The following is an 8,421-nucleotide window of genomic DNA, read 5'->3' on the forward strand; positions in this document are numbered from 1 at the left end:
CTGTAATTCCTTCACCTGCCCACACTTGTGCAGCCTCCTCACCCTGATGCACTCACATCCCTGTTACACCATGGTTTCACAGTTTTCATAGGATAACAGTGACAATTCCCTTCCCAAACTGCCTTTGACAGGCATGTGGGACTCTTGGAGGTGCACAGTGCAGCTCCAAGGAGCATGTCAGACACGTACAGTCATTGGGCCTCAAAGACCCTTCTCCACCTTGAGAAACAGTCCACCAAAGGTAGCTCAGTGCTGCTGCGCTGTGCATCTCTTTACCCCTGAGCTTGCAAGTCATCGTGCTGCAGAACCTGTGCTCAGAAGTAGAGCAGCAAATTAAGGAATTGTTCCTCAGTTAATCATACAGCAGTAGTTGCCTGAGAAATGAAAGGCAACAGAGGCTACAAATTCAGAGGCACTGTCTACACGCCTGAAACATAAAATCCAGCAAGAATCAGTATGTATAAATAAGAATCAATTATCTCTCTATACATCCTCCTTTTAACACAGTAACCCTGCATGTGCAATTGAATGATGTTCCATCGAAAGATTACAACCATATGTTATCATACAGCTGGGTGTACTCTCGTATACTGCTTTTGCAATTTTCCTGCTTTAAAGCAGATACACCAACAGTGTGACAGGTAGCCTGAAATGATGGGTAGCTGAGAGTAAAATATAATGTGTGAAAGCCTACAAAATTCTTGTAAAACATTCTAGTTCTGAGATTCTGGTATTTAATTTGTTCTGCAAAAGGCATGTAGAGGGTATCTGAAGAGGGAAATTGCTTTTTACCTACATCCCATTGTCTGGTAACAACAATGTTCGGCACAGCTTTGCAGTGCTGCTTTAGAAAAAATTTAAATAAAACAAACAAACAAACAAAAAACCAACCAAATAAACAAACCAAAAAACCTCATAATCTCAGTACAACTATTCTTCTCCAGTGTTTTTTGGGTGGTTTTGGGTGTTTTTTTTACCCAAAACTCTGGGACTTCCTTGGCAAAAAACTGGAGCTAAAGACAAAGGTCTTCATCTGCCACCAAGATTTTACACCAAAAAAAGAAGGAGTTTCCATTAAGAAAATATATTAGAACTTAAGTAAGACATAAATAGATTCCTTCATATCAATCTGGTAATTTTTTATTTTGGTTCTGGACTAGATTTTCTTAATTTATGCTTTTCCTTTCAAGTAAAAGAAGTGTGATCTCTTTTATCAAAGGAGGGTGAGTCACCATTATGAAGAAACTAACCCTAACCTATGAACTGCTCTTTGAAACTATTCCATTTAAACTACAGTTAAAAGTTAGTTCACAAAAAGGTAACAAAAGACTTTCAAATTTTGTTCATGTTTTTTGCTGAACTAAATTAAATTCTAAATGTATTTTGGCCATCTAGCTTCTTTCAAGAATGTCACTAGTGGACATATGCAGGCATATGACTCCATCTGGACTAATATTTCTTGCCTGATACACACAGACTAAATTGGAGTGCTGCCTGAAGGGAGATAAATTTCTGTATCACAAAAGAAACCCAAAACAAAACAACACAATTTTTTTTTAAAAAAGTCTATCACCTTATTTAACCTAGCTATAACTACAAAAGGATGAAGTATTCTTTCAGTATTGGTGTTACATACCACTCAAAAGGATTTATTTACACATATCATTAGGAGAGGTTATTGAAATCAGGGCTGAAAGTACTAATGAAGATTGGGAACTATAGTTTATGCTTTATCTTTGCAGGAAAACACCACATCTTTAACAGAAAAAGTCAACTAGCAGAGAAGAGGCCCCTTTTTGAATACCGTAGAACTAAGGACATCAATCTATTTCAAGGATTGCCTCAACTGGAATCCTAAAGTGGGTATGGAAATAATGCTTTGAGCAGTAATTCCTGCTTAGATTATCGCCAGTAAAAAATCATAAACAATTTGGTGGAACTGAAATGCCTTTCATGGCCTTTGGGTGAGCTGGCTGGCAGCGCAGGGCTGCTCAGTCCCTGGGCACAGGGATCCAGCCACTGCCCACCACCCATCCACCTGTCCCTCTGGCCAGGCTGCTGCCACCCCTGAGCCTGCCCCATGCACCCTTTCCCACCCTTTCCAAAGGAAATCACCCTATGCTGCTGGGAAATTCTGCATCTTTTTGCTACCTCCTGGTGCACAGTGAAGTGAAAGACTGCAGGCCACAGCTTCCCACAAGGCTGAAATTCACTTCTTTATCGGCCATGCTTAAAATCTCCACTACAGCTTGAATGGGAAAGGTGAGAAGAGATAATTTTTTCCTCCTGTGTTATCAGCAGACTTTCATTATTGTCACATCCCCTGGACATGTTTTACCTTAAGTACAGATAAAGCAAAGTAGAAAATCATGGAGCGAGCACGTCAGGAATCTATTTGGAAATATTATAACACAAATGCTGAAAAAAAACAGGCCCTCAAGGTGTCCTCCTAATCTGTCTTGAGCACAGCATCAAAACTATTGAAACAGGATAGCAATTTTTCACAAAGGAATTTGGAGGTTCAGTAGATCAATAATACTGATATGAAAGGTATTTCTAGATAATGCTATATACACAGTGTGAAAATTTTACGCTGAGCATCATTCCAGCTGTTTTCTGAGAAAACTACTGAAAATCTTTATTCATATGAATAAAATCTACTTTATAACTGGAACTGTATCTGATACACAAGGTTTTTTATAGAATTTGGACCCCTTCTCATTCAAGCTCTATTGGTGGGCACTACAAACTGTTATTAGAGGCACTTCCAGAAAGTAGATGACAGCACAATGAAAAGCAAAATATCTCCCATCAGGCATCCTCAAATACATATAGAAAATCAGTATCAATGTTCTCAGAAAAGTATTCCAAACAACTCCTGGGGAGAAATTCTAATGGTTTTGCATTGTTCCTTGCAAGAACCAGAGGAATATTAAATGAACAAATTCACTATGGACTTCAACTCATTTCAGTTACTGGATAATTCTTAAATATCTGAATAAAAATTAGTTTGAAAAAAGAAAAAAAGGTTTAAGATTTTGACTTTTTCCAAAGCTTTGCTATGCACTTGAGTGAGTCAATACAGTGTTCAGACACTCAGTAAAGACACAAATCTGGTGAATGATCCCGTTTGGAGACACCTATATGAGACACATATTTCTATTAAATCTGCACAGAAGTAATTTCAGTCTAACTAATATAAACAAAAAAAAAAAAAACCAAACAAGATTAACCGATGGGAGTGCGAGGTGAATTTCCAGCTAGCCCTTTCATGGACTGTCCAAGATTGGCCCGCCCCAACCTGTACTGGTCCATGTGGCAGTAGTGCAGGGCTGCTAAATGCCACAGCACCAAGGATCGGGACAAAGAACAGGGAGGACCCTTTCTTATGGTTTCCCAAGAAAGTTTATTCCCAAAAAGGGTCAGAATTGAAAGGCACTGAACACAGGCTTATATCAATTTATATATAGGGGAGGGTATAAGGAGAGGCTACAGTCTTTAACCAATAAGGAAAAGCTAGGGGAGGAACACAAGGCAGGGAATACAATGTTTAAAACCAATAGGGGATTAGAGGGGAGGAGGGCAGTTTAGACGAACCAATGGGGCTTCAAAGGATACATAAATGACAGGGAGGTTTCCAGAAAAAAGAGCTGGTCTTTGGGAAGATGGAAAGCTAGTGCAAAACCTACAACACCTGGAGGAAGGATCAATCCATTAATGACAAAACATGCTATAACAGCACAGACCAGTGGGGGTTATAGAACTGACCACTAAGACTGAATTACAATTGAAAAAACGCACTGCAACAATTAACTTAGGTGGTTTTTTTTGTTGCATACGTTTGAAGTTCAAATAAGTATAAATTCTGAGCCTCCTGCAGACATGCTGGATGCTTTCCGTATAAGAGAGCCTTTAAAATTTTGCTGTATACATATGACTATCATATTTCTAACTCCAAGGTTTGAGTTACCTCATTTGTAAATGTATCTCCTCACATTCATTGATGATAAATCATCATTGATGTCTAATTTATTATTGTCTGCCTTTTCCTGTAAAGATAGAGCATGTTTTTTGACAATCTTATGGAAAATGCTGCCTGACGTGAATTCTGCTAGCTTTAGAAAGGCAGTGTAATAATATTCAACCAAATTTGTCTAGACATCAAACTCCCATTTTTTAGATCCCCGAAGTTGTTCCATAACTGTACGCATGAATTTTGAACTGTATAATTTATTTTTATAGGAGTCTGTAGAAGAGTTGAAGCAAGATAAAAATTTAAAGAAAATACTGCAACTTTGAAATAGGATAATTCTTTCTATGTGAGGAAGTTAAAAAGTCAAAGAAATAGATTAATACTCAGATGTCAAATTTCCAATCTCTGTTCTAGGCCCTAGCACAAATCTATTTATATCTGATGTTTTAGCCTATCCAACTCTGCACAGTACAGCATAAAATCTGGAGTGCTCAGGCAAACACAAAATTTATCCTAGATTTTGAAAAGCTCTACTTTGCAGCAACATATTGTCTTCAAATGAATGAATCATGACATGAGCCTGGGCACTTAGCTATGACATCTGTTATGTAGTAAATTGCAATGCATGCCACATGCATAACGAAGGGAAAAGAGACATTTAAGCTCCTAAAACATGCCTCATTATGTGATGGTGCACGAACACAGACAGTGACACCCAGGACATATGGAAAGGCTGCAGTGTCAAAAAATGTACAAATATTGTTGTTGTTTCTATCATTGAGAAAATGGAGATGTTAACTCTCTTGAGAATTAAAAAAATACAATTCTGTAAAACTCTATTTTCAGGCAACTGAATAAAATAGTAAGAGATGGCAGGCACAATGACAATTAAGATCTCTCTTAAAAGTTGCTTGCATTAATCTGCTTGTGAGAAGGTTTTCATAAGGAATACATTTTGCTTCTTTAATCCTCTCATTCTTTTCTTGGTGGCTTGCTTTTCAAAAGCACTGCATATGTTATAGACAATCATAAATCATTCAAATGTTGAAAACTCCACTGCAAGATAAATTAGAAGACCAAAATCTGTTTTCCAGGCATGCAGACTTTTTCCTATTATTATACAGTCTATTAGATACATTAAACACAAATTAAACTGCACAAAAACAAATTTGCAGGTGGAATTTTGAAATTCCAACCCACCCCCATTCCTAAGACAAATATGGTGCATACAAAGTGTTAGCACAGCCCACTTAATTACTACTGACTTTTGAATGACCTACAAGGACAAGTCCCCAGTAGTGTAATTTTTGAACTTAACATTAAAATGCAGCTGCCTGTGTTTAGACATTTGGGCTGGGGCTCAATATTTAAACAACTGCTCTGAGCACATAGACCAATATGCCTAATGTAAGGCTCAAAGGCTTGAAAAATGTGGCCTAAATCATGTGAGGAAAGAGTTATAGCACTCATTGTAAACAGTAAGTGATAAAGTGGAGGAGTCTGTTAAGAAAATATTTGGGTAAGGTTAGGAATGTCTAACTAAGCTGGTTTTTATTGCTTGGGGATCAAGATGGATAGAATAGGACTAGGATATTTATGGTATTCCAAGAAAGGAAACAAGTGAAAGGAAATTCTTAATTTAACACACCAATATGGCAATTTCCAGGCTAGGCTGAAGTAGAAAACATAAAACAGGTATAAGGAAGTGATTATAAAGCAGATTAATGTACATAATAATTGCAAAAAATCAAGGCATAAAATTCTGCTAATAAATCGTCAATATTACAACAACAGAGTATGAATTAAAAGTAATTTTTCAAGATAGTGTTAAATATTGTCATTTTAATCACAAGAGGAGAACATTTTTGAGAACATTCACAAAATTTTTCCTTCTTTCTTATCCATGTGCTGACAAGAAATTGGCAAAAAAGAAACAGGAGCACTATTCTTCCAAGCAGCAATAAAAGACATTTCCATTAAAGAAGGTAATATTATTATTTAACTGGACTCTACTTAAAAAACACTAAATTCCATTAATAAAAAACTTTCGATGTTAAAGTATTTCTATGTTAAAATTTCTATTACAACCAAGTTTAATTATTTCTTTTCTCACTGTAGAAATATTCTAGGAAAATCTTATCTAAAAACAATTAATAGATTTGAAAATCGTTTAGAAGATATTTTTTCTTTTATTTTATTTGTGTAACTTATACCGTCAAGAAAGCAGAGCCTAAACAAGAGATGTAAAAAAAAAAAATTAAGCAGAATCATCTGGCCTTCTGTCTGTGTACTGTATTGACAGATGTTTATTTCTGCAAGGTAGTTGCATTTGCAAACCTTTGAAGGAAGCCACATACCCCTAATTTGGTTTCCCTATATTTATGAGGCAAATCAGAAGAAATTTTGTGAGGTCCTCCATGAAAAATGGTAGACTCAGGTATGGCACAGGTCTGAGGACTGGAAGTTACTTTCAGCCCACTTTCTGAACATTGCAAAGGCTTGTAGACATGCCTGGAGAGAACGACAAATAAAACTGAGTTATTCACTCAATTCCTCAGCTGCAGCTTGGCTCTTAGATCATAAAAGTGTAGTCTCCTAACTGAATATAAATAGCATAGCATGAAAGAAACTTAAAAATATCTTTCTTTTACTTTCTCCATACTGATGATTTATTTCAAATAAGAGCAGAAGTACAATGTTACAAGAAGAAAATTACTGTTTTTCTTTATTCAAGGAGACCTTTAGAAAAAATGTCAAATTAATTACCCCAAACTTCTCTCAATATGTTTATCAAAATTTGAAAAGACATACTATATATATTCTTTTGGTCTTGTATAAGCACTGAGAGTAGTAGTACATATTAATGGTAGTCAGTTTTGTCACATTTTAGCCATTTGCTTTTCCCTCAGGTGGTACAGAGAGGGGCAGACATGGCCTCACGTGCCTGGATTTACACCAGGTGCTCGATTTATCTGACAGATGCAGAGCAGTGACGCTGGCAGCAGCCGGGCATGCTGTGTGTGCCCCTGTTCCCTGCCCTGGCATCCTCCTCCCTACCCAGGCAGTGCAGGTGGGTCTGACAGCAGTCTTTCAGGGAGACAGGAGGCAATCTGGAGCTTCCAACATCCTTTCTTTCAGGCTAGGAAAGCCAGGTTTCCAAGAGACAGGATTAAATATATACAATTATTTCATTTTGGAGACAATTGCATAGCAACAAGCATGGCAGCTGAGAAGTGGAAAGGCTGCAAGATTGCAATTAAAGAGGTAGCACGACTGCATTCAAACAGTTTTGTACAACTGCAGCTGTTGTGGGATGTTTCTGTAATGTCTGTTTTGTTCAGGAGCCTGCCTCAATTTGCAGACATGAGAATCTCCCATGGCACCAAACAGCAAAGAACATGAACATGTTAGCAGGCATTTACTGACCACATTTGTGAACTGAATGTGATTAAGATCAAACAAACAACACCTAAAAAGAAGAAAATGGGAAATACAAATAGACTTGTACTACCAGAAGACTGTATTTGCTGATTACAATTATCCCAAGAGTACAAACAGAGCAGGAGTACTTACTTTGCCTGTAAGTCTGACAAAATGAGAAAAACCCAGAAAGAGACGTACCTCAATAACTCTATGGGAAACTATTACGATAATACAGCAAGAAATAGCTATAGGGCATAATATTAAAACAGGTGGTAAAAGTGTTTCATAACTCAGAACGTATCTGTAGAAAGATCTCAACATTCTTTTCTCTCTGCCATCAGGTAACACACAAAAGGTAGCTACTGTAAAAGATATATCTATCTATAAGCAGGAAAAATTTTACTATTCATATGTAATTTCTCCTTCCTAAACACCTGATATTTACCTTGAAGATGAAGCTGCTGAGACAAATATTAAAAAATTAAAAATAATATTTCCAAATGATAACGACAGCTAAACTTTTCAGATGAAATGTAGAAACAGAAGGCAAGAAACAAGAACTATTTTTTGCAGCCTGTAATTTTCTCATAATGTCATCTGTTTCATCAGCAGGTCTCACAAAATCCTATAGAAACTGCTATTTATCACTACCTGAAAACCAGGAATACCTCCAGCAACTCTTGTGTTGGCAGACCTGACTGCCACTGATTGTTTATGTTTTTGTTCTCAAAAGCACCCAGGCTTGGGTGATGCTCTGGAAATGTTCCCAAACCTGGAAACACATAACATGAAAGCCAACCTCGAAAAGCCAGTCAAATTCTATATTATTGCCCAGCATGATCAATGACCAATATATGCTATTAGTTCATCATCACCACAAACTGAAAAATGCAAAGTGTGTGTAAGAGACGGAAGGATTGCAGCACAACAAAGAAAATATTGCACAATCTTTAATAAACTACCTTCTTTTTTTTTTCTTGAAATGCATTACTGTTTGTATTTCAGAAATCTTTTATTAAAATTAA

Source organism: Melospiza melodia, chromosome Z, assembly GCF_035770615.1.
Source record: "Melospiza melodia melodia isolate bMelMel2 chromosome Z, bMelMel2.pri, whole genome shotgun sequence".
In the NCBI taxonomy this organism is placed as follows: domain Eukaryota; kingdom Metazoa; phylum Chordata; class Aves; order Passeriformes; family Passerellidae; genus Melospiza; species Melospiza melodia.